Here is a 27,453-nt window from a genome sequence, read left to right on the forward strand (position 1 = left end):
GCTAGGTGCCTCCCTGCCCTACTGCCCCAGGGAGTATTCTTGTAAAGGGCACCTTGTTAGCAGCCTACCAAAGCCAGGGTGTATCAGTAAAAATGTAATCCTACCCCTGCGCACATGTAAAGTAGAGAATTGCATGCAAAGTGCCAATTTGCATGTATGGAAATACACACTTTTGCAGGTGCCCCCTTGCTTTCCACTTAGGAAATGGGCTGAAAAATTGACAACTGAGTTAAGTTTCCTCTTTGGCAACTGGAGATCAGCATAGTGTAATGGAAAAGGTCCAAGTCTGGGGGTTAGAAAGACTTAGATGAAAATCTCAGTGAATTTAGGCAAACCACTTAACCTCTCTAAACCTCTACTTTCACATAGGTATTAAATGGAGTTAATACCAATTATACAGGGTTGTGTTGAGAGGATTAAATGACCTTGCATAAATTAGGTGCAGACCAAAACAGGCACTCTTAATAAATTAGATGTTTATCCCCCTTTTTCCCCCATCCCTTCATCTAGACCTGTAAAATGAAGTTGCTTTCAGACAAGGACATAGAATTTCTTCATCTTCCATCTTGCACAACTAATATGTTTAGAATCTTTTTCTAGCCTTCACTCACAGGAGAACTGGTCCCATGTGCATTCTTTTTAGTGCTTTCCCACATTTCTATGGGAAATTATAGATCCAAATACAAATAGGTGTTCAGCTGCTAAAATAAATCTAACTCCATTAATACCAAAATAGCCCTAAATCTGCAACAGATGCAAGGCTGCCTCCTGGGGAAGATGTTAAGTGTGATGACAGGTGGGCATCAATTAATACATTTGTCACCTGCTCATGGGATGGGATCATGGGAGGTTTGGCAAACCTATTGAACGCCGCAGGAAACTTAGTTAATATCAAGAGAAATTATTTGGAGAGGTGTTTATTTTTATTTTACTTTAATATTCTGCCTTATCTAGTTGCCTGTTTGGAGTCATAACTTTCCCTATGAGTTTGGAGGAAGCTAGTAAGATGACTGGTAAAAGCAGTGCCCCCTTCATCAGGATTTCAAATAAAACCTTGTTCAAGTACTCCTCAGCATTTTTCCTGGGAAATATAGGCCTTCTTATTGTGGGCTTAATGTTCATAATTTATTAGGTAATAACTATTTAAAATAAAACTAAGTAAAGCACAAAATCTATATTTTTCTAGCACTTGGAGACTTGTTTGCTAAATTAGGAGATGAAGGGCTGAGAATATAAATTACTTTCATATGTTGAGGGTGAATGTTTAAATTGTACTTTTTTTTTTAACAGAATGTTTACTCATGAGCTTAGCATTTAAATGGTTAAAACAAGCCTTTGAAGTTAACACTCCATTAAGGTGAATGGAGGTAATTCACACCTCTGCTGACACTGTATTATTTCAGTCTGGCTGTGGAGAAAACAAGACAACAGTAGGTTGATTTACTGTGTGAAGGCCCTTCAAACACCCGAGGTCTGGAAATCTTTGTTGTTGTTTTTTCTTTTCCATCTAGAAGGAGATTCTGAAATTCAGCACAATTTAGGTTTAGAATTGAAGCCTTGAAAGTAGCATAGATTCTCTACTCTCTGGAAATTCCTAACTGGCATTTGATGGCTAGCAAGTTACCAGGTCAGCCCAACCTCTCTGGCTTTGTTTGCTTCTGTACTCTAGCGTTTCTTCCTACCATGGCACTTTTTTTTTTTTTTAATAAAAGAAAAACATTTTTATTTTTAATTAAAATCATTATATAATAGTATGAACCAGAAGAAACACATCACAGAAGATTATACATTTTAATAAAATAATCAGGTCCAGAAATGTCTTTATAATCTTGATTATATTTACCTTTAGAGTAATACCAAGTGTGACTAGTCATTTTCAAACGAACATGTTGTGTGTGTTTTCTTTCTGCCTAAACCAAATAGTCTATGAATCCAAAACAGGCTTCTAGGGAGTTACTCCAGTCTATAGAAAATTCTGTTTTCTCTTTATGCCAAACGGGATGAAATCTATTATAATAAGAAAATACAAATTGTACAGACACAGTGCCCAAGTTCCAGAATTACTACATAATTGAAAATAAAGTGTAACCACCATGTATGCCCTTTATTTAAACCAAAGTTACCTATACTTAATTTAAAATCATTTTAATAATGTTAATAAATGAGAGTTTGAATTGGCTGCTATATTAAAATGTACGAGAAGCCTACTAAGCGTACAGCTGTACTACTCATATGTGAATGTGTTATAGTAAGAACAGAAATTATAGACTATAGTGCAAAACTTATATTCTATGAGGAATAATTTCTTAAAGAGAGAATCTGTTAGAATCGATATCACAAAACTTTTAAAGATAAATTAGATGTTTTTAAGCCTCTTAAAACTGCTTTACTACCTAGGCTTTTTCAATCTACCTATCTTTTTTTTTTAACATCTTTATTGGAGTATAATTGCTTTACAATGTTGTGTTAGTTTCTGCTGTATAACAAAGTGAATCAGCTATATGTATGTATATATCCCCATATCCCCTCCCTCTTGCATCTCCCTCCCACCCTCCCTATCCCACCCCTCTAGCTGATAACAAAGCACCAAGCTGATCTCCCTGTGCTACGCAGCTGCTTCCCACTAGCTATCTATTTTACATTTGGTAGTGTATATATGTCAATGCTACTCTCTCACTTTGTCCCAGCTTACCCAGCACCTTTTAAATTTAAGCTTAGTACCCTGGTATATTCACCGATGGAAAAGCAGAAATAAACCATCCATTTTCAGGTAAACCTTACACATGCCTTTAGATGGGTTATGAGCTAATCATTGGCCTTCGTGTGCTGCTAAAAACATTTTCATCTTTGCAAAATCTCATGTTCTATATTAGCCTACATATAAAGCATCCACCTTTAAGAATTTTTTTCTTCCCCATTTTTTGGGGGTAAGTGGTGGTGGGTGAAGTGAGCAGAGATCAGTTGGGAAAGATTCACTTCTTTCTTAGGGTATCCTTTGCACCAGTACCATTTGTATATGAAATATGAATTTCTCCGCCATTGGTGGAAGGGCTATAACCATTTGACCCTGAAATGATTCATTTTAGAGCCTAGGAATAAGGTTATGTGAGCACAAATGAAATGGTGAGCACTGTATGAGATGTTAATGAAAGTGGAAGATCTCTTTTTAAGGTAAACAGATTTTTCTCTTCTGCATCCTCTGCCCTGTGTATTTGCAGGATCAGGTTACTAGAGAATCTGTGGGGAGCTGGGCGTGGAGAGTGTTTCCATTTGGGCTGTCTCCACTGGTGACACTGCCAGTATGGTGTATAGAGATGGGAAATTGACGCTGGAAACAAAGGGACTCAAACCATTAATTTTAACCTGTTTTCCTTCTTGGCATATTGACAGTACTCTGTGGCTGTGTTAGAATTCACCCTATTGGAAACATACTTTGTTTCCTGCAAATTACTCTGCCTAAATTTTAGGTATTGTAATTTTTGGTCTAAGAACTTCTCAGAACCTTCTATAGAATGAGAAATTAGCTTTTCAAATTTAAACACACACTTTATTCATCTTTTACCATAATCCTCCTATATATAGTCTTTCCATAATGAAGTAGGAAGAATGGGAAAACAAAATTTTGATGAAGGATAAGTTATTGTGGATGTGGTTTCCTCATTGCAATCAGAATTCTTTGTTTCTCACCCTTTCTAAACAATCTGATGTACATTTTTGCTATCATCATGATCCACTGTCCTAGTTTGCCAGGCTGTCAATCAGGATGAGCAATTAGGAGGAGCAGGAAGACTCATCTTGGCTGATGGCCAGGTGGACAGGTGTGAGGGAGAGGTTTATTTGCCTATGGGACAAAGTAAATGGTGGAGAGGGCAATTGAGTTGCCAGGGGAAAAAAAGACAGATGTTGTAATTTGAAATGCTATAAAGAAAAAAGACATGCAGAGAAATGCTTCCCACTTGTTTGAATGTGTATGTGCTTTGTCTCGTGTCGATCAGTGCACTGATACACAGCACCAGCAAGGGGGCTGGCTAATTCACCGAGCAAACAGTTAAACAGAGTCTTGCTGGTCCTAAAGGTGAGAAGGTAAATAAGGCACGCTTCTTGCCTGAAAAAAAGCTTAGATACAACTTGGATTTTTCTGACTGAACCTTTTCAGATAGACCTGATAAGTGAAACTGATTAACTCAAAGGAAAAATTATACATATATATATTTCATTTATATGTATCTATATATACACATATACACATATGTATATTAAAGATATTGGAGTCAAACTTACTTGTGTTCAAATCCCAGCTCTACCTCTTTCTTTCTAATTTTGGACAAGCTACTTTAATTCTCTGAAGACCTTCAGTGTTTGAAGACTGAGTTTTCTCTTAACCGGGGGGAATATACTTTGTGTCTTTAAGTTAGATTATATGATATTTGGGGAAACTCAAATTCTCTGTTAAAGCCTGAATTGAATATACCTACAGTTTCATTACATGATTGTTCCTCAGATCACATAGTGTCCAAACCACGTGTCTCTTCTCCCTTCTCTGCTTTCGCCACCTGGTCAGCAGCCTGATCAGAAAATAGTGTTCTAGAAATAATCCTGATTCATGTGATTTGTTTTCACTACTGATGTATTCTGCCGCAGAAAATAATCTTTGTAGGTTTGTAATAAATATTATCAACATACTCTGATTTTACATCAGCTTTTTCACGTCATTACACTTTAGGCTTATAAAGTATGTGGTCAACAAAAGCTCCAGGTCACACAGACACATGTACATACATATACTCGTATATACACACACACGCACACACACACACCTGTTATCCGTCTATAGATCTGTAAAATACCATCTTGTTAGCTTCAGCTCATCCTTCCAGCAGGTGAGATCTTTTTTGAATCTTGATTCTAGTACATCAGGTATTGTTCCCTGCTTTTTGACATTCTTCATTGTCCTGCCATTTCTTCATCCCATTCACAGATGAAAAAGTTCAATGACACAAGACTAACTACAGAGCCCTCCGACCCATCACTAGAAACCTTTCTTCCAAGTCATTATTAATCTCTCTCGGTGAAGTTGTTCTATTCCTGTAGTGTCATCTAACCTGCTTTTCTTCAGACCCCCTGGAAGAATCTCCCAAATTAGTAGGCACAACCTAAATTCTCACCTATTCTTTGTATTTCTAGTTGCTCTTGGACATTTCTGCTTGGATGCCACACAGTAACCTCAAACTCAACGTGTTAAAATCTGTCCCCCTCCACAGTTTTCCCATGTCTGTCAGTGGCCCCACTGTTTTAATCTAACCTCCCAGCTGGTTTTCTTGCTTCCATCCCTGCCACCTGCAATCCCTTTCCACAGTGCAGCCAAAGTAGTTGTTTAAAAATGTAAATCAGATCATGTCACTACCCTGCTTAATTTCCTCCCATGGCTTCCCATCTCGCTGTGCCATGGCCTATGAGGTTCTCTTTCATCTGTACCTACTCATTTCTCTGACCTCACCTCGTATCTGTCCTTCACTCTTCTCCAGCACACAGGCCTGTCTGTCCCTTGAACACACCAAGCTTGTTCCCACGTGCTAACCGTTTTCCCTGGTTAGACCATTCTCTTCAAAGACCTTTGCAAGCCTGACTCCTCCTCATCAAGCCTCAGCTCAAATATCACCCACTCAGACAGGTCTTCCCTGACAGTCTAATATAAACAAGCTGCCCCCAACATACAGTCATGCTTTAACTTTACCCTGTTAGACCTGCATATTTGTTTGTTGTCTGTGTCCACTAGACTGCAAGTTTCTTAAGAACTGGGAGTCATCTGTCTTGTTCATCACCAAACCCTTAGACCCTAGAATGGTACCTACCACTTGGGATTGGCTTAATAAATATGTGTTGAATGAATACATAAAGGAATCTAGCAGACTATGTATCTTTTCACTCCTTATCTCCAGTCTGTCATCATATCAATTCTTCCTTTGAAATGTCTCCTAGATTTGCTTTTATCCTATCCCCGACGTCCTGCCAGCACCTGAATCTGAGCCTTCATCTCTTTGTGCATGGATTGTTGCAGTGATTCTCAACCCAGGTAGCTCTTTAGAATCACTTGGGGAGCTTTAAAAAATGACAATGTCCAGGCTCCACCCCAAAACAATTAAATGGACCTGGGCATTAATAGCTATTTTTAAAGCTTCTCAGATGATTGTAATGGGCAACCACTGAAATGCCACATCAGCCTGCTAACAGATGTGTGTCTTCCAGTACATTTCATCTGTTGCTGTCTACTGATCTCCTTGAAATTCTGGTTCTGCAATATGATTTCCCTGCTCAAGAGCCTATAGTGGTTCCCTACTACCCAACACGTTAATTCCACATTCCCCTCCCTCATCTACTCAACTGTATTTCATCTTTTTCTTACTTACCTTCTACTATACACCAGATGTTTTGCTATCTGGCGCTTGATTTGCCTTTCATTACCCTACTTCCACATTTTTACCTCCACTGTCCTTCTCCCCACTCTGACCTCCACATATATACCCAGAATGTCCTTATTGCTCTCCTCTGTCAGTCCAGATTCTTTCCGTTCTTCAAGACCCAGCTCAAATCCCACCTTTTAAATACTTCATTCTCCACCCAACCCACCCCTTAATATTTATATGATTCTTTTGGTATAGATCATTAGTATCTTGTAATATATTTTCTGTTTTCATAGGTAATATGCACATGGTACAAATTCAAAATTTACGAAATTGCTTCCCTCCTACTTCTGCCCAGCTTCCAGTTTTCCTCCTTGAAAGCAACCACTCTTACAAGTTTTTGTATCCTTTTAAATATATTCCAAACCTATTTAACCTTTCATTTATATAGAATACACACATGCATACAAGTATACACACAAATATTGGCATACTACCTGCAGTTCTCTGCACCTTGACTTGTTTTCACTTAGAGATATATAAACATACATATATATATATATATATGCATTTATTTATTTAAATTGTAGTTTAAAAAAAAAACCTAATAGGAAATCTCCCCTCTTAACAAACTTTTAATTATACAGTACTATGGTTAATTGTATGTACATTGCTATACAGCAGATCTCTAGAACTTTGTATCTTGCATGACTAAAACTCTATTCCCATGGAACAAAAACTCCCATTTTCCCCTCTCCCAGCCTAACAACCACCATTTTACTTTCTGCTTCAGTGAGCTTGACCACTTTAGCTGCCTCATACAATGGAAACATATTTGTTCTTTTGTGATTGGCTTGTTAAAATTAGCATAATATCTTCAAGTTTAATCCATGTTGTAACATATGGCAAGATTTCCTTTTTAAAGGCTGAATAATACTCCATCATGTGTAAGTACCACGATTTTTTATCCATTCATCTGTCAGTGGATATTTAAATTGTTTCCACCTCTTGGCTCTTGTGGATAATGCTGTAGTGAATATGATAATGCAAATATCTCTTTCATTTCTTTTGGATAAATACCTAGAGTTAATGCATGTACCATAAGTTAATTAACCAGTTTCCTATCAATGCATATTTAGGGTTTAAACTTTTTTTTAGTTTTGCTGTTTTATATAATGCTTCAATTATTATCTTTATACATACATAATTTAGCACATATATGAGTATGTCTGTGGGATAAATTTCTACCCATTTAACTGGAATTCTGAGTCTAAGGGTATGTGCGTCCATTTCTAATTTTGATGGATATTACTAAATTGCCCTCCATCGAAGGTTTTACTAATTTATGTTCCCACCAACAATGTAGTAATTGCTCTTTAAATTTTGGGTGTTATTTAGCTTTTCACATTTAAACACCTTCTTTCCCTAGTCCAGTCGTAATTAACCCAAAGGCAGGAACCACGTCCTGTAAACTTTAGCACGTATACAACATTTAACACCATAGGTTCACTTAATTGCTGCTCAGCAAATATTTGTTAAATCGTACTTCATTGTGTGTTGAGGAAGTTTTCTTAGGGCTCTGATGAATGCCATGTGAGAGTTGTCCGCTTCACATGTGCACTGTTCCCAGGAGAGGAGGTGACCTGTGAGTGATAGTCTTAGGAGAGGGGCTGTCTATTGCTGTCGCTCTTCCGGGATTCTCTATTATCATTGTCTCAGAAAGATCAACCAGTCCTTAGATCTGCTAACAGGTTTGGTTGATTTGAATAGTTCAGCATAAGGACTGTAGCTGACACCAAACATGTCCTAAAACTTAGTAGATAACAAATTTTTATTCCATATAATATAAAATATCTAAACAAAAAAGCTCTACTCCATGAGTTTTACCCAACCCAACTTTTTATTATGAAAAATTTCGAACATATGTATAAGTTGGAATAATACGTCCATGTTCCAGCCACTAAAATTTAACATTTGTTCATTTTGTTTGTATTATATATACATATATATATATATATATATATTTGCTGAACGGTTTGCAAGGAAGTTGCTGATATTCCATTGAGTAGTAAATAAAGCTGAAAATTAGTTCTATAAGTGTCACCTTTATGAACAAATCTATTTTATTTTGTTTTTTATTATTTTTTATTGGAGTATAGTTGCTTTACAATGTTATATCAGTTTTTGTTGTACAGCAAAGTGAATCAGCTATACACATACATATATCCCCTCTTTTTTGGATTTCCTTCCTATTTAGGTCACCACAGAGCACTGAGTAGAGTTCCCTGTGCTATACAGTAGGTTCTCATTAGTTATCTATTTTATACGTAGTAGTGTATATATGTCAAACCCAATCTCCCAATTCCTCCCACCTTCCCCTTCCCCCCTTGGTATCCATACATTTGTTCTCTACGTCTTTGTCTCTATTTCTGCTTTGCAAGTAAGTTCATCTGTATCATTTTTCTAGATTCCACATCTATGCATTAATATGCAGTATTCGTTTTTCTCTTTCTGACTTACTTCACTCTATAAGACAGTCTCTAGGCCCATCCGTGTCTCTGCAAATGGCACAGTTTCTGAACAGATCTATTTTAAATGTTTCACAACTTTTTATTTTTTTACAAATTATATCCCTTTCTCCAAAAGGATAAGAGACTGTTTGATGGCATCTGGCATCTTTTCCTCAAATGCCAAAAGACTTGTATCCATGGAAGAACAAAGTTTAAGGGAAGTGGGGAGTGACCAGCTGACACGGGAATTTCTCTTAGTAAGGGAAATATCTTTAACGTCTTTGTTTAGGAAAATATCTTGATAGGTCATTTGAGGATGAAAGGTGAGACCCTGTACAGTTTCACAACAATGTGAGGGTACTAAAGCCCTGTGAATTTCGTACTTTAAAATGGTTAGTTTTATATTATGTGAATTTCACTTTAATTTAAAAAAAAAAGAAAAAAAGTGAGCCCCTAGGAGAATGAGTTGGCAGGAGGAGAAGAAGTGAAAGTAATAGCTAAGGCACTCTGCATAAAAAGAATGTGGACTTAGGAGTTGAGAAGCAGAGGGAAAAGGGCAGTGGGTGTTGAGCCCGTGGTGGGAGTCTAGAGACTGTGAGGAAAAGCAGCTAAGAAGAATTTTCCGAGCATAAACGTCTAATATTCAGTTTTAATTTGCCTGCCTCCATCTCCTGAAACCAATAAAAGTCAGTGATACACAAACATGCCTTGTGTGAGCAGGATAGTGTGCGTGTAAACCCTTCTCTGAAGCCACACGGGGCAGAACAGGAGTAGCACATGTGCCAGCCAGGTGATCCAGAAACCTCCAAAAAAGTACACTTCAGAGCCAGAGATGAGCAGAAAACATACAAGTCACTGCTTCCTTCCAGAGTCCTTGGGGACGTCAGAAGGTCTGTGAGACTGTCCTCATATGAGAATGTGGTTGAACCAACTTAGCCTGACTCTCAAAGCGCAGGCAACTTTAGTTGACATCTCAGTGGCAATAAAGTGTCATTTCATTGACTTACAGGTTCATTCTTGATTAGTCGTCCATCGTACTTGTAGTGAAATGCCTCTTTTTAAAAGACAAAAGACCAGACCTTCAAAGAAGTGGATCTCAGGGGTTGTGACAGCTCTACACTTCCTGACACTTCCCCTTGAGTCATCGTCCCAGGTTCCCTAGAACCAAGCCTGGTGGTTCAGAGACTGGGCTCCCAGCACTTGTCTTATATAAACCTAAGGTGTTTTGTGTTTGGAATTAGAACCCCTTAACTTCACTTCTAATTGGATGGTGATAGTAGGGATCAAAGGAAGTAGGGCCCCTAGGGAAGGGCATTCCTGTGGGGAAAGAGTGAAGACCATTTTTTAGAGTTCTCTAGTTCTCCTACTCAGTTCTCTGTTCAAATCTGAGAGAGAGTTTGGTGTGTTAAACGAATGGAAGGTGGTCAGTCTCATAAAATAAAATGATAATGATGAGCAAGCCCTTATATGTATGGACCAGGCACCACGCCAAGCATGTTATCTCATGTGATCTGAGGTAGGTACAGTTATATTCCCCCATTTAATATGTTAGACATTAAAGTTTAGCGAGGTTATGAAGTTAAGTGACTTGTCCAAGGTCACACATCCAGAATATAAACTTAAGTTTGCCTATAAAACCTGTGTGCTTAACTATCATGCTATCTACTCTTTCTCTTCCAAAATTGCTCATCCTAAACTTTGGAAGGGAAAAATATCTAGATAACTGATTCCTGGCTTACAAATTTACAAAATTTTGCCAAGATTTCAGGATTTAGGGAAAAAACAGCATTTCTACTGTAAGACTTCATAGGTTTGTATGTCATATCGAAAGTCAATCAGTAATGATTATACCATGATAATATTTACATTTCACAGGGAAGCAAAATACTTGGGGACGCCTCATGTCTCTGTCTGAAGATTTGTCATTCATTTGCATTCAAATAGATTCTTTGCTTTCACTCACCCAGAATAGTTCTCAACTTATTAGCTAAGCAGACTAAATAAATAGAGTTGCATTCATGCATTTTAATGTCAGTGTAAAAATGGTTTTCCCAGATTTTTTTCTATTCAGTCAAATCCTCCAAAAGATGTCTAATCACTCCCAGGTTCAGTTATTTAAACATTTCACAATGTTGTCACTTGTATATAGTAAAACAAAAAAGAAACTTGCTTTCAGTAACTCAGAGAGCCATACTCTAGCTATTTAGAACTTTATTCTGGTGAGAGAAATTTCTTGAACTCCATTTGCAACCTGATTTGTGAGTGGAAGATTTTGCCTATTGCATAGCTATGTGACATTGTTCAGTATGTATAATATTTGTTCTTTAATTGGTAAACCACTGCTGGAGTTTATAATCCCCTAGCTAGGATTGTAATGTCCTGAAGGACAGGATTTGGCCATAGTGCCTGCCATGTGCACACTAGAGCATCAGCGGGTGCTTGTTGAAAGAGTGACATAGCTTGGTGAGTAATATGAACAAGAAAAGCTCTGCTGGACAACTTCATAGGAATGGGGGCTCACTGCCCTCTGGGTGAGTGGGGAAGATTGTGTGGAGGAAGTAACAGCTGAGTAAAACTGCAGGATCACCAATGGAGAATGGGAAGAAGGCATTCCTACTAGAAAATACTAACAAACATACAAGAAAATGAAAGGTAAAAATATTTTGAAAATGACAGGTTAAAATTTTGCCAGAAGCAAAGATGTAATAGCAGTTTGAGAAATAAAGCTGAAGGGTAGGATCCTGGTTGTAGAGAATGCCAAAAGCTAGGCTGATTTTGGACTTTCCATCAAAGAAAAGGTAGGGTCTTGGATGAAGGCCTTTTTGAGCAAGGCATGATCCAAAATGGTGATAGAAAAGCATTAATTGGCTCTCTGCATTGACTGTCAACATCATCTTCTTCCAAAAGCTTTATGAAAAGAAGTACTTTCAGCCTTTAAGGGCTGGTCATCTAAAAACCTGTGCTTAATTTGTTCCAAAGTCTTGGCTCCAGGGAGCTTGAGGAATGGAGTTTGGGGGAATCCTTCCTGCCCTCAGATCCTGTTAAGACCTCTGGCATCTTAAGGGACTCCCCATGAGTTCCTGCCTCCACATTTTTGCACAAGCCATTCACGCTGTATTCTTTTTCTTCTCCAAAGCTCCTCCTCTTCCTCAAAGGGGGGGAGAAAATGGTACTGATGAACCTAGTTGCAGGGCAGGAATAAAGATGTAGACATAGAGAATGGACTTGAGGACTCGGGGTGGGAGGGGGGAAGCTGGGGCAAAGTGAGAGTAGCATCGACATGTATACACTATGAAACAGATAGCTAGTGGGAAGCAGCAGCATAGCACAGGGGGATCAGCTTGGTGCTTTGTGACCAACTAGAGGGGTGGAATAGGGAGGGTGGGAGGGAGGCTCAAGTGGGAGGGGATATGGGGACATGTGTATGCATACGGCTGATTCACCTTGATGTACAACAGAAGCTAACTCAGTATTGTGAAGCAATTATACTCCAGTAAAGATTTATCTTTAAAAAGGAAACATAAAAACAAAAACTTAACTGAACCCTCACCTCCTCTGGAAGGACTTCTGAGACTGTAACCCCGTTTGCTCCATTATTCGGGAAATCCGTCCCCAACATCTTCGTGCTACATTTAATTTCTTTAAATTACAAAATACACAAATTCTTATATATTTATGTCTAAGCACACAGTGACAGCCTTTATGAAAGATACGCCACCTACCAGCCCCTTTCCACCCTCCACCCAGGACCTGCCGCCCCTGCCTACCCCACCGCACCCAGCTTCCCAGGAGCTGCAATGCCCTTGGTGAGTGCTGGTGGTGTAAGAGCTTGCCCTGAACGACAAAGGATTTCTTTGGAGCTGAAGTCCTATGGAATCCACGGACTGTGGGTTTTCACCTCTCTATGGCTCCAGCTTCTTTTCACCAGCACGTGTAATGCTTCTAGGACAGTTCCCACCAAGAACCCCTTCGTGCACCTCCTTCCTATCCTCACTGTCTCCAGTCTCTGTGGGCCTGCTAGTGATGATCAGAATACAGGCTATTAACACGGTCATGCTGTTCATAACCTGGGATTGGGCATCATGAGCAGTAAGCATTAAAAAAAAAGACCAAAAACCCCTCATTTTTATCTAGGCTTAATTTCTGCCTGACTCATGTTACCCTCCACCTGTTCTCTCATACCTATGACCAACAATGGTAGGAACACCCCGCCCCACATACACACCTAATTCCATCCCTCCACATTTTATTTAGCGTTCTCTAGAGCCTGTTTGTCATCTGACCTGCTGTGGGGAGAGGCCCAGATGAGGGAATTTGTGATGCCCGATGGACAGAGGTATATTTTTATCTCCAGATGCCAGCCTGGTAAAAACCGTAGCACTTAAGGATTTGGGGCTGGCTCTCTTCCTTGGCAGTTGTGCCCTCCAAAAATATGTCTTCGACTGCTTGTCCCTGCATGCATCGGCTTTGACTGTCACCAACTGCCGCTTCACACCGAGCTTCAGAGTCCCACCTCATGGATGCAAATCAAAAAAGAGCTCAGAATCAAGTCTGGGAAGCAAGTCAGAGTGGTTTGATTTGCATGGAGGAGCTCTTGTCGCTGAGCGAAGCCCACCAAATTCCCCAGGCTTCCCAGCCCTCCGGAAATCAGCCTTACAGAGCCCGGGGGCCTGGGCTCAACAGGGTGGGCGTGATTTGAATGTTCACTGCCGCAGCTGCTGCGCCCGGCGCTGGTCACTGCCATCGGTTTCGCTCCATTTTACTGCCTCAGAATCCCCCAGTGCATGTTAGTGGTTAATACAGCAGCCAGGAGACGCCAGACAGCTCTCGGCACCTGGTTCAAATTTAAGGCTCATTTACACATGATGTCACACACGCATTGTCAGCGCAAGGGAGGTCAGGATGGTTCATTTTGGGAAGGTTCACACTGTTGAGTCTTTACAACACTCACTGCCATTAATGCCTTAACCATCTGACTTGGATTTCGGTTTTCTGGCATGAGGTAATCCCAGGCACTAGATTTATATGCTGAATGGGAAGCTAACAGTGGTGGCTAATCATGCTGGTTTGCAGATCTGCAACTCTGGAGCCTTGGGATGGAATAAGAGGGCCACAGGGCATGTAGCAAATCATGGAGGTTTTGAGCAAGAGGGGAAGGAGCTGGCAGACCTGCGAGCAGGGGCCGGGGAGGGGGTGTTTGCCTGAGGTGGGAGGCTTGATTGAAGAATAGAAACTAAAGTAAGTTAGGCAAGGTCTAAGCTCAGAGGCAGTAGGAATGACTCTTGTTTGGCCAGTATTTTGGGTTGTTATATTGCCCATCCTTTTGCTCACCATCCATGTAAATTCCAGGCCCACCTTCCCAGGCTTAATTCATGTCCCGTGAAGCCTTTCCTGGCCCCCCAGCCCACAGTGATTTCTCACCTGAATGCCCAAGTACTTTCGTCAATAAAATGAGACAACTAACAATTACTGAGTACTTAATTTGTGCTACCAGCTCATTTTACCCTCACATCAGTCTTATGCAGAAGGCACTACTATTTCCATTGTTCAGATGATGAAATAGCTTCAGCAAGATTAAATAATGTGTCCCGTGTCAGCGCTGGTAAGAGTCCAGATGGAAGACTGATTCCAGAGCCCAGGTTCTGAACCACTGGAGTAGGCTACATTCTATGTAGTGGTGCTACACTGCCTGTAGTACTTAGTGCACTAACATGGGAGAGACAGTCTGTGCCTCGGGGAGATGCTAGAGGAGTGCACAGTAGTGCTGTCTAATGCCTCACATGTGTGTGTGCTGTCTCTGTTGCCTGCCGAGCAGGGGCCATCACTTCTGCTTTTCCATATCCCCTGACCTCCTAGCACAGTGCTTCCCGGGATATACTCAGATGGGTGGAGGGATACCAGCCCTCCTCCACCCTCACCTAAGATATTTTCCTACCTAAAACATATTAAAATGTTGAGGTCATTGGATACTCACCCCTATCTCTTGCTGTTGTCCTCTAACAGAAAACTGGTCTGCTTATTACATCTCCAGTAAGAGTCTCCTGACCTTATAGGAAGTTCAGAGAATGCCCTTTAGTCCTGCTCTTGAAGGGTGAGTCAGGGTCAGACAGTGAAAAGGAGAGTGAAGGGCCCTCCAGGCAGAGGAGGCGGCGTGGACAGAGGCCTAGAGGCGTGATGGCGTGTACCCACGAGCACAGCTGGGCTCTGACGGGAAGGGGCTCTGAGGCGAGGGTGGAAACCCGGGTCACACCTGACCCTTCTCTGCTGACACTTGAGCAATGCGGATGACACTCCTGACCTCAGCCCTAGGGAAGACGTCTCTGAAGAGTGTTTTCTTAGGAAATGTCTCCTCAGAATGACCCTACAGACACAGTGGTTTTCTGCAGGGTTCTTGAACATACCCAGATTAATTTAAAAATTAGGCAATTGAATGCCCCTGTCACAAATCATCATGGCTTCAGAGCAGGATTTAGTGTTCAGTTTGCAAGCCATAGTGAGTATCTTGTACTTGCTCCTCTACCCTTTCCCACGCTGCTCTAAGCCTCGGAGGCTGACCCCACGGGACTGTGCCAATAGGTTCCTTTGCCTCTGGCTTCCCGTTGGATTCAGCCAGAGAAGGGCACCAGTGGGAGCTCAGAGAGGGGAGGTCAGTAATGTCAGGGTCTGTATTCCCCCCACTCCCTCCCTGCTAGGCTACTGTTGGCTGCACCTCTCTACCAAACGCACAACTCCTGTCAGGGGGCCCTCTCCACATGGCCATTTTTGCCAACGTCTGGGTTCTGGCAACCTCCCCCTCCTCTTGCCCCTTCAGTCATAGTGTGGTAATAGCTGCCCCCTCCATTGTTACTAGCTGTTATGGGCTAAATTGTGTCCCCTCAGATTCATGTGTTGAAGCCCTAACCCCCAGTACCTCAGAATGTAACTGTATTTGGAGGTAGGCTCTTTAAAGGGTGATTAAGTTAAAATGGGGCCATTGGACTGGGCCCCAATACAATCTGACTGGTGTCCTTATAGGAAGAGAAAATTTGGACACACAAAGAGACACCAGGCATGCACACGTACAGAGGAAAGACCATGTGAGGCCATAGTGAGAAGATAGCCTGCAAGCCAAGGAGAGAGGTCTCAGAAGAAATCAAACCTGCAACACCTTGATCTTGGCCTTCTAGCCTCCAGAACCACGAGCAAATAAATTTCTGTTGTTTAAGCCACCCAGTCTGTGGTGTTTTGTTACTTCAACCCTAGCAACCTAATACACTAGCCCTGAGGGTACTTCACTACCCCTTGGTGATTTCCTTAAACTTTGCTTATTATATTGTACAAGTCCCTTTACTAAACCTTCCTTTTGAGCATGTCATCTGTTTCTTTCTGGGACTCTGAGTGACATACAAGCTTGACTCCAACAGGAAAACTTAGTGACAAAAGCAAGGAAGTACCCTATTGAAGGCAGCTCCCACTTAAAGGTGTCCCCCACTCCTCCCATCATGTGAGCCCACCTGGGTACTCTAGTGCTACTCCAAGATATTTCCTCTGCTTCGGGGCTAAATGATTTGGGGTTAGTCCTTCCCTATGAGCTTCATTTTTACTACCTGTAAAGCAAGAGATGACAAAAGCTACCACTTTGGGGGGTATTTTGAGATGAGTATTGGGTGAAAATGTGAACTAACTGAGAGAACCCTACGAAGAACCAAAGTGCTCTTCCGTAGTATATCTGTAAGCACTTTCCCTGATGAATGTGCACAAAACATTGCCATCTTTGAAGGCAAGAGAATGACGATTTCTATTAAGACGGCCCTGAGCATAGTCTAGGGGGAGGCGCTGCTATCTGCTCAGCAGCTCCCTACTAGCCCTTCATTAAAAAGAAAGAAGTCAACTTTTATTCCACATGGATACAAACCTCGTATGTACAACAGGTGGATGTGTGCATCTCTTCACCTTGCCCCTGCTTTTTGTTGGGGAGTGAAGTCAAATGAACCAGCTGGAGGCCAGAGCAGCTCAGACACCTAAAGAGGTACACAGTGTGGAGCAGGAGCTGAGCGCCTTCAGGGTCCTGCTTGCTATTTCTAGTAAATGAGGCTCTCAACCATGTTATCTACACCTGCAAAAGCTCAAACAGTCTTCACCGCCCCCCGCAGCTGTGAAGAGGGAGATCCTGACATCACACGTGGCGATGCTGGAGAATGGGGCAGGTCCCAGCCTCCCAGATTGCAACTGTGAGGGGACGGACAGGCTCTGGAGACGGAGTCGGGGCCTGGAAAGCAAAGGGGTCCGGGTAGCTTCTCACATCCTTGTTGCCTCCTCTGCAAGCTGGACCCTGTACTGGCCTTTCCCAGCGTGGGGCAGGACTCAGGCTTCCTCCTCAGTTGGACCTCTGGCTCTCCACGAAGCAGAGCCGACTCCAGGGTGATGGGGGCACCTTCTTGTTAGTGTATTATTCTGCCCGTTCAATTCTCATCAGCTGTGGCTTCACTAAGGCATTCCTGTGGGTAAGAAAAACATACCGAGGGATGACATGGCCCTGTGGGTTAGCCAGGTGAAAAGAGAATGAAAAGCTCAAGACAGAGAGATCTAGGAGTGTCACCCCCACTGTTATTTATAAACTTCAGACAAAATGCAAGTTTACTACTTTTTCAGGATCCATCAGAAAGCTGAGGTCCCAGGGTGATCACCTCACCTGAAATCTAAGGATCGATGTGGGCCTGCGGGGAAGCACGGAACACAAGCCCGTGCTAACCCAGGGAGCAGATGCAGCCAACAGAATTCACCTGGAGTCCATAAAGAATTAGTGGAGAATCAGCGTGGGTTAGAGAGGGAGCGTGAAGCCGCCGGGGACTACAGGCATAGAGGGGTTTGCGTCTTCTCGAAGGCTTTTCTCCGTGAAGCCCATTGGGCACTCACCCAAAAGACTGGCCAAAGTCCTGAGAAAGACTCCCTCAGCAGTGCAGGTCTGGAGGAGGGAAAAACAGCCCCTGCAGAGGGGTGCGAAGCCCCACCGAACCCCTCCGCCGTCTCCCTTCTGGAGCAAAAAAGCCTAATCTGCTGGAGAAAGGGCAAAACATTGTTTCCCTTAGAGCGCTGGCAAACCTGCGGGAAGAAAACAAGAAAACAAAAATAAAACCCCTCCACCCTAACGAAGGGGTAAGAATTCAGAAAAGGAAAACTCAGACTTTATTGCTGGCAGATGTGTTCTACAAGAAATGTTGAAATTCTTCAGGCGGGAGGAATGCGAGGCAAGATGGAAACGCTCTGGAATTTGAATCAAAGCAGGTAAAATACACATAAAATTTTAAATTGCTCTACAAGATACATGATTGTCAAGAGAAAAAACTAGTAGCAATGTATTATGAGTGTACAAAATGTAAAAGTAAAATGTATAATAACAGTACACATGTTGGATGGGAGGAGTTGGCAATATCCTGCTCTAAGGTCCTTATGGTACACATGTTAAAAAACCAAAATTCAACTGAGTGAATTTTAAAGGTCCTATTGACTTTATCCAATGATTCATGAATTGGGCAACAACCAGTCTAGTAGATAAAAAGGAGCTCCCAGGAGCTGTAGGCAGAAGGGAGCAGGAACAAGGAAGTTGTATCGGGCAAGAAAGCTGGCTGACTATTGGAAGGTGACTTTTCTTTAGAGGATGGCACGGGTCTATCAGGCAGATGACCTGACTAGTGCTGATCAAGTGATTCCTGATTGACTGGTTTAAGATTCCATTTCTGGGAGAGGCCAAAGCGTAATCAAGTGTCGGTTTGGTGACATGGGGCTTAGTGTGACTCCATTTGGGGCCTGTTGTCTGATTTTTAACAATTCTCTCCTATTGATTAGACTTTTAGTCTGAGGGCTATGATGACAATTTTAAGGCATTAGTGCTCCTCCCAGCAACTACTCTGGAATTCTTGTAGTTTTGATGAATCTCTGTGTGGTATTTACAGGTCATGATGTCATGTTCACAGTCTTTAAGTTGGTCATTCTCTTTGTTCCTTTTCTGATGTTCTGTACATAAGGAGATCATTTGGTTGGTGGTTAGCAGCTGTAAACATGCATTTAAAGCTTCTGAGAGACTACAGTGCACCACGGAGACTGCTATGATTATTACAAGTAGGATAATTCCCAGTGTCTGGAGGACACTTCGGAGCTATGGTCCCCAAGACCCAAACCAATTGGAATCAAATAAGTCAAAGAAAGACCCTGTTGAAGGAGTCACTTTCTTAAGCCAATGTCTTGTTCAGTGATCTTATGTAGTTGAGTATCAACTTCCCTAGAAGCGTCAGTTCAAGTGCAGCACAAACACTTCCCTGGTCAGCTAAAAGATAATCAAGGGCTATCCTATTATTAAGAACAACTTTGGCCAGAGAGTCTAGAGATTTTTGTTGGGCAGCTCTTGCTTTAGCAGCAGATTCTGAAATATCTTTGAGAGTTAAGGAGAGGTTTCTGATCATAACTTCATTTGGAATTACTCCTAGCCAAGGGAGTAGGGATCTGCCAAAGGAAGAGACTTTTGACTCATAAATTGCTCCTGGTAATTCCCATTTGAATCTGTGGCTCGGGGCTGGAAAGGTGACAGCCATGGAGACCAGTAAAATTGAAATGTCTGTAGACGCCCAGGAGGTTTTATTCTGGTTACCCTTGCCTTGTGTCCCTTCCTTTTTACAGAGCCTGAATGCAGGGCTCCTGGGTTTAGGTTGTTAACCGGAGGCAGGTTAATGGGTCCCCATGGTTACAGAGCCTGGCATGATTACAGAGCCTGGCATGATAGAAAGAGGGCTGCGTTTGTTCCAGAAAAACAAGCATTGGAAATTAGGGAGAAGTTTGTTACAGGCAGAACAACAACATTACTGACATCGTGGCAAATCCAGCTGTTGTTTGGAGGTTGGATTACTCCCTCCTTTGACATGTTCTGACCTATGCATTACCTTTCCAGGCCAGAGCAAGAGAAAAGGTAGACAAAAGCATCATAAAGACCTTCATGGAATAAGAATTGGGAAAAAGATAGAGAAGGAAGATGGACTAGAAAGAAACATTGTAGATCTGACGTCTTGGGAGGAAGCAGTCTACCTTGAGGTCAGCTACTTCCCTTCTGAATCAATTTGAGGTCTTGAGGTCTCCAGCATTTGCACACAACCAGATGTCAGGTGGAGCCTTCTTCAGTTGTGAAATATGCACCCAAGTTTCAACACCTTGTAATTTGGCAGTGGTGTCAGTGGTCAAGGGTACCTGGTAGGATCTTTTTCTTGAATCTCAGTTTTGCAAAAGCATCCGAATAAAACAATAAGTGTCTGTAAATGATTAAAAAAAAAATCTCTAATTCTCATGGTTAAAGATTTGATGAGAGTGCATTATAATGGAATTGACAAGGAAATTTGGTTATTTCTGTGATATACAACAGTTAAGGCAATAACAACATTACACCAGGACATATCAGATTTCTAGGAATTTCATACAATTTCTAGAACACTTATTGGCTGCTTAAGGGAATAACTGATAGCAGTTTATTGGAGAATCCCTCACAGTGTCGTCAACCCTGGAAGGGCAGGGCCCATATGAGGGCACTCCTTCCAGGGTAGATATGAGGGCATTCAAGTTGGGTGAAAGGATTTGACAAAACCTTCAAGGATAATTTTTTCCAGTGCCCTGGTTGACTGCAAATGAGACACTGATTTCTGGGCCAGTGTTTTGATGTTGGGTGCAATGAGGGAGGCCTAGGTGGTATTTAAGTTTTCTGGCCTTGGAGCTATTGCAGCTGTTAGGTCACTAACTTGGCAGACTTCTGTTTATGGTCTTGTAGTCCCTTCAGAGTGGAAAGGCAATTCAGATAGAGGATTCGTAGACTGACTCCCCAGGTAAAGGAGGATAGAGGGGATTAGGGCGAGTCACATTAGTATTATAGTCTTTTGTTTTAGGTACCTCTTGTGCCTTTAATTTTTCATTAACATTTTGCAATGGATCTTTCAATGAAGCTATTTTGGAATCTTGAAGACTTGGAGGCTTCTGCATATTTCCAGTTAAAATGGATATCCCATTCTATTTGTTTGATTTGGGAGCCCTTCATTCAAGTGCACTTCTTAAATGAATGATCTTGCCTGGCTGGAACATTCACCATACCAAAATAGTCATTGTAATTCTAGGTTGTCTTTGTAAGATTTTTCCATTTTTGTGGAGATCTACAGCTTCCAGGACCACAGTTCTTAGACTTTTATGAAATAAATAGGTGTGCTGGAAGAGGGCATGCCCAGTTCTTTGAAACTCGAGAATCCCATTTCTTTTTTTTAAGGATTTTCTTTTTAATTTATTTATTTATTTATTTTTGTCTGTATTGGGTCTTCGGTTCGTGCGAGGGCTTTCTCCAGTTGCGGCAAGCGGGGGCCACTCTTCATCGCGGTGCGCGGGCCTTTCTCCATCGCGGCCCCTCCCGTTGCGGGGCACAGGCTCCAGACGCGCAGGCTCAGCAATTGTGGCTCACGGGCCCAGCTGCTCCGTAGCATGTGGGATCTTCCCAGACCAGGGCTCGAACCCGTGTCCCCTGCATTAGCAGGCAGATTCTCAACCACTGCGCCACCAGGGAAGCCCGAGAATCCCATTTCTTTAGCTAAGCCTTGGGTCTCATGGAAACAAATTAATACCTAAGAGGGATGTGCCACTGGGTCGGAGATTTTGTGGTGTCTTACAGTGTACCTTGTTGCATGAAAATTTTCTTGGGGTAGGTGGGTGACCTAATGTTGATCTAACCTGTTCCGTGACCAACTTATCCCAGCACAGGAGTCTTAGAGTTAGGTGGTGAGATACTCTAACAGCTTTTAAGTGCTCAACCCATGCCCACAAATTTTGCAGCTTTGGCTTCATTTCATTTCCAAACTCTATGCTCTTGATTTCTTTTTATTGCCCTATTGCACTGGCCAGGACCTCCAGTAAGATGTTGAATAGGAGTGGTGAGAGAATATCAGGAGAAAACATTCTTCTTTCACCATTAGGCGTGATGTTAGCTGTAGGTATTTTGTAGATGTCCTTAATCAATTTGAGGAATTTCCTTCTCCTATTCCACTGAGAGTTTTTGTCATGAATGGATGTTGACATGTGACAAATGCTTTTTCTGCATCAATTGCTATGATCATGTGGTTTTCCTTCTTTAGGCTGTTAATATGGTGGAAGACATTGATTGATTTAAAAAATTGAACCAAACTTGCTTTCCCAGGATAAACCCCACTGTTCATGATGTATATTCTTTTCCCCCCAAACTGACAACTTTTTAATATCAACATAAGCAATTTTAATTATCCATTTATCATTTACTTGGTGTGTATACCCATATTATTTTTTTATATATTTCTAATATTTAAGGGATTTCTGCATATCTAAAAAAGATAGTTTTTTTAAACTATCTTTGTCCGATTTTGATATTAGGGTAATCTTGGCCTCATAAAATCAATCAAGATGTGTTACCCTCTCTTCTATTTTCTAGAATATATAGTGTATAACTGGCAATGTTTCTTTAAATGTTTGATAGAATTTTCCAATGAAATCATATGGGTCTTGTTTTTACATTGTTTCTTTATTGTTGAATTTTTCAGATGTTTGTAAGTATAGTTCAATTTCAGCAGTCTGAACGTATCTTGGTATGCTTGCTTTTTTATTCATCTATTTTGTGTTTATCCTGCCTGGGTTTCTCTGAGATTCTTGGGTCTGTGGCATGATGTATTTCATTATTTTTGGAAAAATTTGACAGCTATCTCTTCAAATATTTCTTCTCTCTCATTCTCTTTTCTCCTTCTAGCATTCCAATTAGAGTGTTTGATACTGTCCCACAGCTCGTGAATTCTCTGTTTTTTTGTTTGTTTGTTTCTCTTTGTGTTTCAGTTTATTTCTATTGACCTATCTTCAAGTTTACTGATTCTTTCCTCAGCTGTGTCAAATCTATTGATAAGCTCATCAAAGGCATTCTTCATCTTTGTTACTATTATTTTTATTTCTAACCCTTCCATTTGATTCTTTCTTATGGTTTTCATTTCTCTGATAAAATTCTTGATCTGTTCATACATATTGTCCGTCTTTTCCACTAGGCCTTTAATCGACTAATCATAGTTATTTTAAATTCCCTATTGGATAGTTCTGCTATCTGTATCATCTCTGAGTTTGGGTCTTTTGATTGCTTTGTCTCTTAACAGTGGTTGTTTTTTTCTTTGCTTTTTTGTGTTTCTCCTAATTTTTGATCGAATGTCAGACATTGTGTATAGAACAGAGAAGACTGGGGTAAATAGTATTTGTGCTGGAAATGGGCATTCATCTTCTTCTAAGTTGAGTGAATATAACAGAATTTGAGCTGGGTTTGGGTTTTGTTGTTGCTATGGTTATATTCATTATACTACCAGATTCAAATTCCTTTAGCATTACCTTATACTTATGGTTATGCCTGGCATGTCAGAGGGTTTTTCTCAGTGTTCTTTCTTTACTTGTAGATTTCAACCTGTACTTTGTATCTGTGTCTCAGAAGGTTCTTGCTTCCAACCTGTGCGGTATACTGCTCTTGCTTGTTACTTGGTTCTGGAGAGTGCAAAGTGTCTTTTCTACTAGTACAGTCTCAGGCTTAGGCAGGCATTTGGGTTTCAGAAGTGAGGCTTCTCAGAAATGCTGTCCCTCGTCTCTCTAGAAGTTGAACTCTGTCTTCTGTCTTGTGCAAAAGAGGATGTCCTGCCTGTCTCCCTCTGATAGGAGACCTCTTATGGGATCCTGGGCCCAGGACTGTTTCCTGCTCATTCCCCAGGGATAGAGAGGTTTTTTTAATTTTTGTCTTTTACCCTTCCCCCAGCTACAGTGGGTCTACACTTGTGCCCTGAGTGAACAGGGTTTACTGCCCAGTGGCTTAGGGGGAAGAAGAGTCTTGTTGTAACTTTGTGCCTTTCCCTCAGCCATGTTGCTCCCCTTCCCCAGGCTTCACCACAGAGGAAGGCTTCTTTGGTCTCCTGCCTGATTCAATCCTTTCTTGAGCAATGGGTGGAGGTCTCCAGAGAAGAGCCTGCAAGTGGGTGTGAATTCCTCTTGTATTTGCAACTCCCAGGGATACTGTACTCTCATGGTAGTCCTCTTTTGTACTTTCACAAATTGTTACAATTTTTAGCTGAATTCTTTTTGTTTTATTTTAATCTTGTATGGTACCCAGCGTCTCTTCTTCCTATACTCAAACACAAGTAAGCCCTTGCTTAGTCTCATCTCTTTTGGAGGGGCTGTCTGTCCATAGATTTCAAGCTGTTTGATTCTGTATAGCCTTAGTTTTCTGATGGATTCAAGAAAATTGATGGTTCTGTTGTTGTTGTGAGGATGGGAGAGACACTTTTTTCACCTTTCTACATACTAGTTTGGAATTAAACTCATATGTTTTCATATCTAATCAAACATGTACCCTCTCCTTATTCTTCATTTCAAAAACTTTCTTGGCTATTCTCATGTATTTATTCTCTTAAATACACTTTAGAATCATTTTGTCAAGCTCTTCATCTCCCATCCTCTCCCCGAAAAAACAATTCTTTTCAGATGGAAATGTTGTTAAAATATGTAGACTGATTTGGGTCCCTGATAGTGTTGAAACTCTCATCCCTAAGATCTGAATGTAGCAGCCAGAGCAGGTATTGTGATTAGAAGAATCCTCAAAGGCCAGCCTGCCTCTAAATCCCACTCATCTGCTCTGGTGCCTTGAAATTCCAGTATTAGAGGTAAGAGAAATATTTCCAGAACCTTAGGGGATTAAAACGTATGTACTTTGCCTTGGAAGGACCAGTATAATAACTAATTTGCAACCATCACTCCACTTACAAATTAAGGCCACATAACTACACAAAGTTTTGTGTGAATTGAGTGAGTGAGTGTGTGAATGTGTGCAAAGAAGGAGAGGGATTCTGTTAAGAACATGGGAGCCAGAGGGGAAATTCCTGGATCTGGAATTGAAAGCTCCAGAGTAGTTGAAAATGAGGACACTAAACCCCTGGTGGCTGGGGGCAGTGAAAGACCCATGGCCACCTCTGTGGTCATCACCCTTCAATCTGGCAGCCAGAGGAAGACAGAGAAAGGGCAGACAAGACTCCTCAGAGCAACTGGGCATGACTGGGCAGCAAGGACTCTCTAGAATGTGTGGTGGAGGAAAAAGTTCTCCAAGAGGAACCAGTAATTGTCACACCTATTGCTTTGTACTCCCATGGACCTCACAACCATGACTCTCTTGGAATCAAATGAAACAAACCATCAACAGTTTCAGAAAGAATTTTCTAGTACGGGAAATAGAGAAAAAAAAATTCTGGGGAAAAAAACCCCACAACTTCTTGATGTTTTCCACAGACTGCTTTAGAAAGAGAAAGAATGATGCAATTCAATAAAAGGTGATTCTATGCTGCTGCTTCCCACCAGCCAACTATTTTACATTCGGTAGTGTATATATATCAATGCTCCTCTCACTCCGCCCCAGCTTCCCCCTCCCACCCCCGTGTCCTCAAGTCCATTCTCTATGTCTGTCTCTTTATTCCTGCCCTGCAACTAGGTTCATCAGTACCTTTTTTTTTTTTTCTTTTAGAGTCCATATATATACGTTAGCATACGGTATTTGTTTTTCTCTTTCTGACTTACTTCACTCTGTATGACAGACTCTAGGTCCATCCACCTCACTACAAATAACTCAGTTTCATTTCTTTTTATGGCTGAGTAATATTCCATTGTATATGTGTGCCACATCTTCTTTATCCATTCGTCTGTCCATGGACATTTAGGTTGGTTCCATGTCCTGGCTATTGTAAACAGAGCTGCAATAAACATTGTGGTACATGTCTCTTTTTGAATTGTGGTTTTCTCAGGGTATATGCCCATTAGTGGGATTGCTGGGTCATATGGTAGTTCTATTTTCAGGGAGATTGGCTCGGTGCTTTGTGATGACCTAGAGGGGTGGGATAGGGAGGATGGGAGGGAGGCTCAAGAGGGAGAGGATCTGGGGATATATGTATGCATATGGCTGATTCACTTTGTTGTACAACAGAAACTAATACAGTATTGTGAAGCAATTATACTCCAATAAAGATCTATTAAAATAAATAAATAAATAAATAGAAGATGATGATCCCTGGTTGACCCAGGACGTTTCACAGACCAAAAGCCAGAGGAGTGCAGAAGGCACAGACACCCACAGGCAGGCCTCAGTTTTGATTTTTAAGATGCCAAAATTTTTTTGTAAATTAATATTTAATTTTCAGCCAACTCTAGCACCTCATTAAGGAATGGCCTGTTCTTTGCCAAACTCTTCCAAGGGAACCTGCTGGGTTTGAGTGTAGGTGTCAGCAAACATTTCCCAGTGTGCTCTAATGGGGAAATATTTATTTTGTAACACTCCTCTCTGACCAGAAATACAATTATGTGACATGTTTTATATGACCAAGGGGATTTGGACTAATATCCATAATGTACCCTGATATGGAGAAACAGTGTTAAGAGTATTTTTTCTTTGGCGTGGACAGGGTGCTGCATCCTGGGAGAATGAGGCTTCATGGGAGTTTCTCTTTAGCACTTAGAAAAACTAGTTTGGGAATACCCAAGGCTGTATTTGGTTTGGGATCTTGAATCCTGGAAGGTCTCTGGAAAAGGCGAATGGGTGTGTGAAATAATTGTTAGTTACTGCAAGTTCATCTCATAATGGCCTATAAAAACATACATATTCCATTTCTGACGCTGCTGTGCCTTTACTAAAACTTTTTAAAATAGGAAAGACTTCCCACAAAAGTCATTTTCTGCTTTTGGAAGGATAACATTTAGGGCAAGGTATAAAGGACCTTTGCCAAAATAATTACTATTTAAGGCAAAGATCTCCAAGATTTTACTTGGAACTGAACAGGCTGGCACTGCCCCTGCTCTGTGGACATACCACACGCATCCAGCAGCCACAGGAAAGCTGGCTGCCCTGCAAGGCAACACTGCAATGTTAATAGAAATCACATGTTCTAAAGGGTGAAATGTGATTATCTGCTAAGTGAAGGCTCTGTCATGAGAGGCCAGAGGAGTAGCAACGGCATGCCGAACCAAAACCCTGGAAGGGGTCCCAACCCTTTTCCATCATCCCCCCTTGTGTGTTAGAACATGTCCCTGTGGGCACCCCCATGGTGTGGGTGCCAGGACTCAGCTTCCCAAGGCGAGTTTGCGAACAGAAAGATCATTTACATGGCTGTTGTATCTGGAACACATGGCAATTCCACGATTTGGAATCGCTGGAAGGAGAGAGAGACAGATGTGTTATGGCTGAGGGCAGAACTTGGGCTAATGTTCACGAGACCAGCCAAACAGCCTATGTGTTAATTAGTGTCCTGCTGGTAGTTCTGTTAGGAAGGACTATCATTTGTCGGGAAAATAAGGCCTTTTATTAGAAGATAATGGTTTTTATATAATAGTGATGCTATGAAACTGGTCAGTTACCCATGCTAGTAAAAAATCAAATTCATCGTCTAACTGTTACACAAACGCAATAGGAAATATAGAAATATAAGTTCAAACAAATGTTTAGGCATTGATTCATGATCCACTCA

Source organism: Balaenoptera acutorostrata, chromosome 3 (assembly GCF_949987535.1).
Source record: "Balaenoptera acutorostrata chromosome 3, mBalAcu1.1, whole genome shotgun sequence".
In the NCBI taxonomy this organism is placed as follows: domain Eukaryota; kingdom Metazoa; phylum Chordata; class Mammalia; order Artiodactyla; family Balaenopteridae; genus Balaenoptera; species Balaenoptera acutorostrata.